The sequence below is a fragment of the Mesocricetus auratus genome, unplaced genomic scaffold (assembly GCF_017639785.1).
Source record: "Mesocricetus auratus isolate SY011 unplaced genomic scaffold, BCM_Maur_2.0 Super-Scaffold_100030, whole genome shotgun sequence".
NCBI classification, from domain to species: Eukaryota; Metazoa; Chordata; class Mammalia; order Rodentia; family Cricetidae; genus Mesocricetus; species Mesocricetus auratus.
In genome coordinates, this window is record NW_024429211.1 from 8,179,414 (window position 1) to 8,191,265 (window position 11,852).

General features: G+C 42.7%; 1 pseudogene; it reads left to right on the forward strand.

Moving 5' to 3' along the window:
• The first annotated feature begins 5,676 nt into the window (after nucleotides 1-5,676).
• On the forward strand, nucleotides 5,677-6,645 carry LOC101828936 (annotated as a pseudogene).
• Nucleotides 6,646-11,852: the final 5,207 nt, after the last annotated feature.

The window sequence follows — 11,852 nt, forward strand, 5'->3', positions numbered from 1 at the left end:
TTATCATATCATCTGCAAATAGTGAAAGTTTGACATCCCTTCCCAATTTGTATCCCCTTGATCTCCTTTTCTTGTATTATTGCTCTATCTAGAACTTCAAGTACAATAGTGAAGAGATATGAAAAGAGTGGATAACCTTGCCTTGTTCCTGACTTTAGAGGAATCGCCTAGAGATTCTCTCCATTTAGTTTGATGTTAGGAATCGCCTAGAGATTCTCTCCATTTAGTTTGATGTTGGCTGATGGTTTACTGTATATTGCTTTTATTATATTCAGGTATGCTCCTGTTATCCCTGATCTCTCCAGGACCTTTTTCATGAAGGGGTATTGGATTTTGTCAAAGGGTTTTCCGGCATTAAGTGAGATGATCATGTGGTTTTTCTTTTGGTGTTTTTTATATGGTGAATTACATTGATAGATTTTCCTATGTTGAACCATCCTTGCATCCCTGGGATAAGCCTACTTGATCATGATCGATGAGTTTTCTGATGTGTTCTTGGATTCGATTGACTAGTATTTTATTGAGTATTTTTGCATCAATGTTCATGAGGGAGATTGGTCTGTAGTTCTCTTTCTTAGCTGTGTCTTTGTGTGTCTTGGGTATCAAAGTAATTGTAGCTTCCTAAAAAGAGTTTGGCAGTGAACCTCCTACTTCTGTTGTGTGGAACACTTTGAGGAGTATTAGAATTAACTCCTCTTTAAATTTCTGGTAGGATTCTGCACTGAAGACATCTGGACCTGGGCTTTATTTGGTTGGGAGACTTTTGATGCCTGCTTCTATTTCATTAAGGGTTATAGTTCTGCTCTTGATTTAATTTTGGTAAGTGATATCTATCCAGAAAATTGTCCATTTCCTTTATATTTTTGAATTTTTCGAGTACAGGTTTTCAAAGTATGACCTGAAGATTCTCTGGATTTCCTCAATGTCTGTTGTTATGTCCCCCTTTTTCATTCCTGATTTTGTTAATTCACATGTTCTCTCCCTGCATTTTGGTTAGTTTGGATAAAGGTTTGTCTATCTTGTTGATTTTCTGGGAGAACCAACTATTTGTTTCATTGATTTTTTTGTTTGCTTTCTTTGTTTCTAGTTTATTGATTTCAATTTGATTATTTCTTGGCGTCTACTCCTCTTGTGTGAGTTTGCTTCTTTTTGTTCCAGAGCTTTCAGTTGTGTTGTTAATTTTCTAGTGTGGCTATTCTCCCGTTTCTTCATGTGGGCACTTATTGCTATGAACTTCCTTTGTAGCATTGCTTTCAAAGTGTCCCATAGGTTTGGGTATGTTGTGTCTTCATTCTCATTGAATTCTAGGAAGTCTTTAATTTCTTTTTTTTATTTCGTCTTTGACCCAGGAATGGTGCAATTGCGCATTATTCAATTTCCATGATTTTGCAGGGTTTCTGCAATTTGTGTTGTTGTTGATTTCTAACTTTAGAGCATGGTGGTCTGATAAGATACATGGAATTATTCCATTTTTTTGTTCTTGTTTAGGTTTTCTATGTTGCCAGACATGTGGTCAATTTTAGAGAAGGTCCAATGTGGCGCTGAGAAGAATGTATATTCTTTTGTTTTTGGATGGGATGTTTTATAGATGTCTGTAACGTGTAGTCTTCCCAGCAGCTGCCTGGTTCCCATTGCTGCTAACCCCCCAAATAACACACGAGACACCATATTAATTATGAAGATGTTGGTCATTTTTCTGGTTTCTTATTGGCTAGCTCTGACTTAATTATTAATCCATAACTGCTAATCTGAGTATTTCCATGTGATCTTCTCTTACTAGAGAAAGGGTCCAGACCTCTCACTTCTGTGCTGTCCTACATCGTGATTCACTGTGCCTCTATTTCCCAGAATCCTCCTTGAACTCCTAGTCCCATCTATTTTGCTTCCCTATCGGCCAACATTGTTTTGTTTTCATATACATAGAAGGACTTCCTCCATCAAATGTCAGTTAAACCCAATTGTGTCACAACTTCTGTTAGTTTCTTTGTTTCTTTGTTACGTTTCTGTCTGGTGGTCCTGTCTAGTGGTGAGAGTGGGGTGTTGAAATCTCCCACTATAACTGTGTGAGGTCTTATGTGTGATTTGAGTTTTAGTCATGATTCTTTTAGGAATGTGGATGCCTTTGTATTTGGGGCATATATGTTCAGAATTGAGACTTCATCCTGATGGATTTTTCCTGTGATGAATGAATGACCTTCTTCGTCTCTGTTGATTGATTTTAGTTTGAAGTCTAATTTGTTTGATACAAGGATAGCTACACCAACTTGTTTCTTGGGTTCATTTGATTGGAAAATCTTATCCTAACCCTTTACTCTGAGGTAATGTCTGTCTTTTCCTGGTAGGTATGAGTCCAAGGTCCAATACTCTGATGGCTCTCACTGTGGGTGAAGATGGGTCTGAGGCACTCCCTCTCCCAGTGGGTAAGAACTCTGCCCTCTGTCCTCTGCCCTGAGTAGGGGAGGGAGTAGACAGGCTCTCTTAGCAGGCTCCTGTTCACTTGGTCCTCTGCGGGTGAGTAGACCTGATTGCAGTCCCCAGGCCAGGAGGTCCCAAACAGGGCGAGTGGAAGGATGTCGGGACCAAGATGGGGCTAGAACTCACCTCTGCCCTCTGTCCTGAGTCGGGGCAGGGGTACTCTGACTTTCTCAGCTGGCTCCTGGTTGGCTGGTCCTGGGGGCTGGGGAATCAACCTGGCTATAGTCCCCAGGCCAGGAAATCCCAGAGTGCTCTTTTTGCTTTTTGAGATAGGGTTTCTCTGTGACTTTGGAAACTGTCCTAGAACTAGCTCTTGTAGACCAGGCTGGTCTCAAACTCACAGAGATCCACCTGCCTCTGCCTCCCAATCTACCTTCCTTTTTATCTCATCATGTCTATATCTTTTTTCTTTTCAGAGTAGATGCAATAATCTACCCGTTTATCCTATCATATCTGTATCTTTTTTTTCCAAAACAAAAACCTTAAATCTAGTTATCTTTGCTCAGTTTTCTTCCTGACTGTGACCAACATTATTTTGTGGTCTGTCTCCCTAAACAATGACAAATTTCCATAACCCATTGGATGACCAAAAACCACTCACCCCTCCTCTTGGGAATGTGGGCATTGTGTTCTTAAAGTTACTTCTTATTGTGTGGGGTAGATGCCATCTTTAGAGGACGCTGATAAGAAACAATTTCGGGTTAACTGTCAGGCTATATCAGGGCTTGTTTCAAGACTTGGCTAGATTAGTCTGTGATTCTAGATTGTCCCAGCTAGGCTCTTCGAAATTGTTCTGAGTAGTGTCTATGAGGCTGGATCTTCTCCTCTCGCCACCTGGAAACTTTTCTGAGCAGTATCTGTGAGACTGGTTCATTTCTACTGGCCACTTCAAAATTATTCTGAGCAGTTTGTAGTCTAAAGTTGATCTTTAGTTCTTATTGTTCAACTTAATGACACTATTATAGTCCTGGTGAAATTGTTGTGGAGTTCCATCTTCTTTTGTTTTTTTTATTTTTGTTTTTAGCTTTTTGAGATAGGTTTCTCTGTTTTAACAGCCCTGGGTGTCCTGAAACTCACTCTGTAGACCAGGCTGGCCTCAAACTCACTGAGATCTGCCTGCCTCTGCCTCCCGAGTGCTGGGATTAAAGACGTGCACAATCTCCATTCAGCTTGGATTCAATATCTTCTTTAGCTTTCTGAATCCTTAGAGAAGCTTTAATGAATCGTAAATAATGTATCACCACAGAAATGATTAAGGAAAACAGCTTTCCTCAACAGCAAATTTTAAATGGAGGCTTTTTCTGTCTTAGCAAGTAGCAGATGTGGACGCCAAAGAGATGTATTGTCACCTTTATCTTTTATATGTTTAAAAATCTGATTCAGCAGGGAGAAAGAGTCTAGATATAATGATGCTTTCAAATCTACAGTGAAATAGAAATCGATATGTGCTTGGGAGATTGTGGGGAAAAAAGGCAAAGAAGTCATAATGGGTGTGTGAGACTGTTGCTCCAAAGACAAGTAGGGACACTCCTATTATCTTTGTCTCAAGCAAAACAACAGTGGAGAGGCTTGGCAACTTGGCTTAGAAGATGATGTGGTACTTTCCTGAATGGTACATCCTTTTTCTTGCTGTAGACAAGTCTCCACGAGAAGCTTATGGTGCCTCCTCTCTGTAATCTTGTGACTGATATCTTACTTACTGAATTCCTATTTAGACCTGAAGTTGATTACATGTGTGTCATTGCATATCAATGCATAGCCGATGGGATCTATTTAAACTCATTTGATTAGCTTTCCTTTAGAACCTTTTAATTTTCTTTCTGTACTCTGGCATTTTAGGTAAATATCGTGTGACTGTGCTATAAATCCAGCCCTGTTTTGAGACAGGATGCTGTTGGCCCCACTGACCTTGCAGTCACTCTGCAGCTCAAGCTGACATTCCCTGTTTTATATCTTCCTGAGTAGTTGAGATCCACTTACAGGCCTGACCCATAAGACCCATCTTAAAACTCTCCTTAAAAATCCTACTTGTGTGGATACGTTAAGTATAATCAGTTGTGACAGCTATATAAGTTTTCCCAGTTTTGCTCATGAAGAAACGGGCTAAGCAAAGAATTAATGTCAAATCCCATAGAGTTATGGAAAGTCTCAGTGAAAATTTCAAGATAGTAAGATGGCTTATTAATATCACTATGTCTGTGTAGTGTCAGACACTGTCCCAAGAGCTCAGAGCATAAAAATTAATAAACTGTATGTTTCACAGAGCTTACATTCTCACAAAGAAGATGAACTTTAAAGGAAGTCGGCAAATAAACAGCTGCACCCTTCCAATTCACGGGTGCTGGGCTGACTGGAAGGACATACAGGTCTGGATGAACGAAGCACTTGGGCTTTAGGTAATTATAAAATGCCATTGTTAGGGGGTGAAATGTGCATGGGGCGTAAAGTGTAACTCTCTGGGAAGCCCTAGTGTTCAGGTTTTTTGATTGAGATACTTGCCAGAAGTGGACTTAGCATCTATAAGAACTGTACGGTCAGCAGGGGACCCAGAGTGAACACAGGAGGACTTGAGAGACGCTGGAGTCAGGAGAGAGCAGTGATGACTTCCATCACAGGGACTGGACAATTTCATCAGGGAAGGGAATTGTTTGAGTTTTTTATTAATTTAAATTTCTCGTTTGTTTTGCATCCCAAGCAGAGTTTCTTCTCGCTTCTCTCCTCCTGTAGTCCACCTTCCCTCTCATTCCCTCATCCACTCCTCCTCTGTTTCTGCTCAGAAAGGGGCAGGCTTCCCATTGGTGTCAACAGAGCATGGCATTTCAAGTAGAGGTAGCACTAAGCTCTTCCCTTTGTATTAATGTTGGGCAAGGCAACAGGATTCCTCTGGGAATCCTGTTGAAGAGAGGGAGGAAGGATTGTGTGAGTGCGGCGGGGGTGGGTGGGATGGGGTGTCAAGGTCATCACAAGGGAAACCGCAGAAGCAATTAAGACGGGCTCATAGGAGCTCACAGACTCTGGACTGACAGCTAGGGAGCCCCTCCTCATATGTGGGACAGTTGTGTGGCTTGGTCTATTTGTGGGACTCCTAGCAGTGGGATCAGGGCCAGTCCCTAACACATAACTTCTATTTTTTAAGAAAAAGAAGCGGTAGAGAGTATGGGGTGATAGTGTGGGTGGGAGGAGGTGGGGAATCACTTACAAATGGCGCCGAAGCAGGACTCGAAGCCCAGATTCCAGGAGGGTGAGAGAGTGCTGTGGTTTCACGGACCTCTTCTCGATGAAACAAAGCGTTTAAAGGTTGCCACGAAGGACAAACAAGTGGAATACTTCACCCATTACAGTGGTTGGGATAAAAATTGGGATGAATGGGTTCCAGAAAGCGGAGTACTCAAATACGTGGACACCAGTTTGCAGAAACGGCGAGAACTTCAAAAGACCAATCAGGAACGGTGTGCAGAGGGCAGGATGAGAGGGTCTGCTCCAGGAAAGACGACGTCTGGTCCGCCACAGAAAAATGCTGAAGGGAAAACAAAAGAGAACAAGCAGAAAACACCCGGAAATGGAGACGGTGGCGGTTCCAGTGAGGCACCTCAGCCTCCTGGGAAGAAAAGAGCCCGGGCAGATCCAGCTGTTGAAGATGAAGAAAACATTCATGAAAAGAGTGGAAGTTAAAGATCCCTGAAGAGCTGAAACCATGGCTTGTGGGTGAGTGGGACTTGATCACCGGACAAAAACAGCTTTTTTTGTCTTCCTGCCAAGAAGAATGTGGATGCCATTTTGGAGGATTACTCGAATTATAAGAAGTCTCCAGGAAATACAGATAATGAGGAGTGTGTTGTTAATGAGGTTGTGGCAGGGATAAAGGAGTACTTCGGTGGAATGCTGGGCCCTCAGCTACTCTACAAATTGGAGAGACCACAGTATGCTGAGATTCCTGCAGATCACCCTGATGCGCCCATGTCCCAGGTGTATGGATCGCCGCATTTACTGAGACTGTTTACGCGAATTGGAGCGATGTTGGCCTATACACCTCTAGATGAGAAAAGCCTTGCTTTATTACTGAGCTATCTACATGGTTTCCTCAAGGACCTGGCGAAGGATTCTGCAAGTTGGTTCGGTGCCAGTGACTATGAAGTTGCCCCTCCTGGGTACCACCGGAAAGCCGTGTGAGGGGCCTGCTCTCTCTCTCTCTCTCTCTCTCTCTCTCTCTCTCTCTCTCTCTCTCTCTCTCTCTCTCTCTCTCTCTCTGTCTCTCTGTTTCTCTGTCTCTCTCTCTGTCTCTCTCTGTCTCTCTCTGTCTCTCTCTGTCTCTCTCTCTGTCTCTCTCTCTCTCTCTCTCTGTCTCTGTCTCTCTCTCTCTCTCTCTCTGTCTCTCTCTCTCTCTCTCTGTCTCTCTCTCTCTCTCTCTGTCTCTCTCTCTCTCTCTCTGTCTCTCTCTCTCTCTCTCTGTCTCTCTCTCTCTGTCTCTCTCTGTCTCTCTCTCTCTCTCTCTCTCTGTCTCTCTCTCTCTGTCTCTCTGTCTCTCTCTCTCTCTCTGTCTCTCTCTCTCTCTCTCTGTCTCTCTCTCTCTCTGTCTCTCTGTCTCTCTCTCTCTGTCTCTCTCTCTCTGTCTCTCTCTCTCTCTCTCTCTCTGTCTCTCTCTCTCTCTCTCTCTCTCTGTCTCTCTCTCTCTCTGTCTCTCTCTCTCTCTCTCTCTCTGTCTCTCTCTCTCTCTGTCTCTCTCTCTCTCTCTCTGTCTCTCTCTCTCTGTCTCTCTCTGTCTCTCTCTCTCTGTCTCTCTCTCTCTCTCTGTCTCTCTCTCTCTGTCTCTCTGTCTCTCTCTCTCTCTCTCTCTCTGTCTCTCTCTCTCTCTCTGTCTCTCTCTCTCTGTCTCTCTCTCTCTCTGTCTCTCTCTCTCTCTCTCTCTCTGTCTCTCTCTCTCTCTCTCTGTCTCTCTCTCTGTCTCTCTCTCTCTCTGTCTCTCTCTCTCTCTGTCTCTCTCTCTCTGTCTCTCTCTCTCTCTCTCTCTCTCTGTCTCTCTCTCTCTCTGTCTCTCTCTCTCTCTGTCTCTCTCTCTCTGTCTCTGTCTCTCTCTCTCTCTCTCTCTCTCTCTCTCTCTCTCTCTCGTGCTCGGATCTCTGTAAACAGTTTGGTTCTTAGTCCTTCTCTTGTACAAGCGATGTACTTTAAAGACCATTAGTGTATAACAGAATTGACGTTTGTTTTCTGTTTGATTTTTTTGTTGTCATTTCTAAAAAACATTTATTTCTACTCACATTTTCAAGGTCATACAAACATGTGCCATCTACTGATGGTCAGATCTTGTACCTGCATATTGCTGATGAAATTCTATGAGGAATCTCTTTATTTTTCATTACAAATAACTCCATTTAAATTCTGCACAGAAAATGATATGCTATTCAGACTTAAGGGATAAAATAAGTCACTTTTCTCACAGTCAAAAATCAGTTCTGTTTGATTTTAAACAGAGAAAATAAAAGGAGTCAGCGCTCCTTTTCTTCTTTCTTTTCATTTCAAAGTTTCTACCAGTGCATTCAGTGAAGGACAGCAGAGAGACGTGCTGTAGAATGTTTTATTGCCTGCTTGACAAAGCTGCTTTTGAATGCTGGTGGTTCTATTCCTTTGACACTATGCACTCTTATAATATGTGTTAATGCTCTATGACAAAATGCTCGGATTCCTAGTGCCAAAGGTTCACTTCAGTGTATATAACTGAGCACTCATACATCTGTGCTCTTTTTTTAATGGTGCTTAAAGAGCCCATCCTTTGCAAGTCATCCACGTTGTTCCTTAGGCATTTTATCTTTGCTTAATTGTTAAAGAATGGTGGCTGGTTTCATGGTTTTTGTATTTGTGTCTAATGCATGGTTTAACATGATAGAGGCAATGCATTGTGTAGCTACAGTTTTATGGAAAAGTCAATCTTGTAGGAGTTGTGTTTCAGATCTTCAATGATTCTTTAAATTTCAAAAAAAAAAAAGGAAAAAGGAAGTGTATACTTTTTGGCCCCTTTAGGAAAGAGATAGAAGAATGGAGGTTGCAGAGCAACGACCAAGAGTTTGCTTCCTATGAGTTAGGTTTAAGCCTCAGCATTGAAGACAAAAAGGGCATCTGTACAAATGTGTATTTTGGGTATTGGGACTGCAAAAGAAGTCAGAGGGAAAAAGGGACCGTAGGTTTTCATTTCCTCTTCATAGGAGTCTTTTGTTGCTCCCTCTTTGTCTATGAAAATAGTTTTTCTATCTAGAACTATCAGGAACAAGATATGATGATGCTCCTCAGTGTTTGCAGTGAGGCTCATATATCTCTCATTTCACGAATCCTCACTTCAATTATGTAACAGTGAATGCATGAGGTAACCCAACGGCTATCTTCTCTGCCTCTAGGCTGAATGTAATGAATAGTGTCTCATGGTCATGACAATGTCCCTGGATAATTTTTCCATACAGGGATGTAAATTCCTTAATTTTTGGGAGGTTTCCAATGTACTGAACCTAAAGAAGAAGGAATGGGAAAAATATTTCTCAGTTGGAATGAGAGTAGTAAGCCTAAGTATAATTCACATTATGTAGTTTTCATGTCTAGAGAATATGCTGCATCCTACAATTCATAGCCACGGATTGCCTTCCCCTAGTCGTTAAAGAAGCTTTCAACATACTACTCCATGGTTCTTTAACTGTCTTCCCACATTCTTCGTCTTGTTTCATAACAACACAGTTTGAATATGGAGCCTGGTACTCATTATGTATCCCAGCCTGGAGTAGAATTCATCATTCTCCTCAGTCCTGAGGCTACAGGTGTATGCCAGCATCGTGGCTTGAAGCACTCTCTTAATCGTGATGATGGTGGGGACAGAAGGCTAGTGTAGCCCTACCTAATAAATCAACACCTTAAATCTGGATCTCCTGTGCCCCCTGGGGACAAAAAAAGGAACATAAAATACACGATCAATACATGGATCCAACATCTTCAAGAGTTAATCTGGCAAGATGTTTGGATTTTTCTTTCGAAGAGCTTGCCTGTCATGAAAGGCCTCGCTTTTCTGCGAACACTCCACTAGCATCCAGATCTCAGCCTAGGCTTGGGTGCATAGAGGGAGGGAGGTAGCCCTGGTCTAGTTAACAAGGTGACACGATGAGATTTAGACAGCCAAGGTTTTTTTTTCTCTCTCTCTTGTATGTTGGCTAAAAATACCTACAATTTTACGTTCCTGTCCCATTTTTTTTCTCTTCACACTATGAGAAGACAGGCGTTGAATACAGAGCTGATACTGGAACTCCCCGCCCTGTTATTCAGACCCGTGGGCAAATCTGAAGTCACAGAAAGTATCCAGGAGCCTTCCGTTTACTGCCCTAAAGTTAGCATTAAAAGGCTTAGGGTGTCCCATTGCTTTGCATGACAGCTAAGGTTAAAAAAATGCAATGGCAACTAAGCCTCTCTTTCATCTCCGTTGTCACTTCATTGCCCAAGCTGCCAAAGGAACCCCAGGCTCTCCCAGCTTTCTTGGCCATCTGCATGGCTTTCCTATTTCTTTCTAGTCCATTTCATAAGCACACTAGAATTCTGATCACGTCTCCACGTCCCTTCCTCCTGGACCAGAAAGACACCAGTGCATTTGTAAAGAGTCATGAGTAACCCCAATACCACATTCCCATGTTTGGGAGATCCAGTCTTGATGAATGTTGACTCCCAAGAGGTTATTACAACTAGTTGAATAATGGGACAAACATAAGGATACAGACAAAGAAGAGGAGAAGCGGGAAGGGCTGGCGAATGTTCTTGGTGTGAGTTACATTGTTCTGAAAGTCAGACCTGTGGTTTAATGGAGTAAGAGTTAGGGACATTGAAAGATCCTCAGAGGAAGTGCGCTGTATGCAGAAATCACCAGCAAAGCAAACTGGCATCCCAGCAGCTTGGGAGAGAGGGACGTCTTCCCATCTCATGGTCCGTACTCACATTGGTGACCACTAGGAATCAATTTCTTTCTTTTCTCTTTCCTTCCTTCCTTCCTTCCTTCCTTCCTTCCTTCCTTCCTTCCTTCCTCCCTCCCTCCCTTCTTTCCTTCTTTCCTTCCTTCCTTCCTTCCTTTCCTCCCTCCCTCCTTCCTTTCTTTCTCTCTCTCTCCCTTCCTTCCTCTCTCTCTCTCTCTCTCTCTCTCTCTTCCTTCCTATAATTGAAGGATATATAGCCACTTTACCAGCACTTCTAGAATGCCACAACAAGCAGAGGGAATTGCAGAGCATGGACCATAGATCTAGAAGAATTAACACATTAGTTGTAGCCATCTTTCTTCATGGGGCATACAACCATCCAATAAAAATCTACAAAAAAAAGTTGTCCTGTGTGTTGCACTGGTGACAGAGAACTGAGCCTCATTTTTCTTTTCCTAATTTACTCTCAAACTCTGCAACTTAAAATTTAGGAGTCTCAGTTTAGGAAGCATGTGGTAGGGGCAGGGGTCACAGACCTTCTGAGAGAGGACTCTTCACCGTGAAAAGAAGACATGTGTGACACGTCAGGAAAAGCATTCTATTATTGATTTCTTAGAAAACAATCACGGAGATGGGCATTAAAATCACATGAGTTCACTGGAGTTGTTGTGGCTTGGCTTGCTCCTGTACAGGCTGAAATTTGAAATGAACAGCCCAGAGACGACGCCTACAGAATCCCTTGCTATTGACAATGTAATGGGATAAAGATACGAACAGGTGCATGTATAAGTCGCTTTAATAAACACTTTTTTAAAAAAAACTGCCCCCTGACCTGAAAACTTAGCATTCTCAAGAGATTTTCTCTAATTTAGTAAGGAGATAAAAACACCCTCCCTGGGGAATGATGTGGGGATGGGGTGGAGGTCTGTGGAGGACTGGTGTAGGGACAAGGGAGGAGGGGTGGGAGAGGGAGCATTCATGTTTCTAATTTAAATAAAAAACATATATTGAGGAAAAAAACAAAACAAAACAACAAGAAAAACAACTCCAAGTCACTTATTCAGTATCCGTTGTGTGATTAGAAACAGTTATAAACCCTCTTAAAGGTGAGAAAACAAATCTGAGTGGTGGTGGTGCACGCCTTTAATCCCAGCCCTCGGGAGGCAGAGGCAGGCGGGTCTCTGTGAGTTCGAATCCAGCCTGGTCTACCAAGGGAGTTCCAGGACAGCCAGGGCTGCTTAACCATGTCTGGAAAACCCCCCTACATCCTCAAAAAAAAAAAAGATGTGGAAAGGGAGCTGAGGAGATGGTGTAGGCCGTAAAAACCCGGTGTGCAAGCCTAAGGACCTGATTTTGATCCCCAGGCGTGGTGCCACAAACCAGCTCCTAAACCAGCCAGTGTAGCAATGGTTGTCTCCGGACCCAACGAAAGACCGTCTCAGAAGA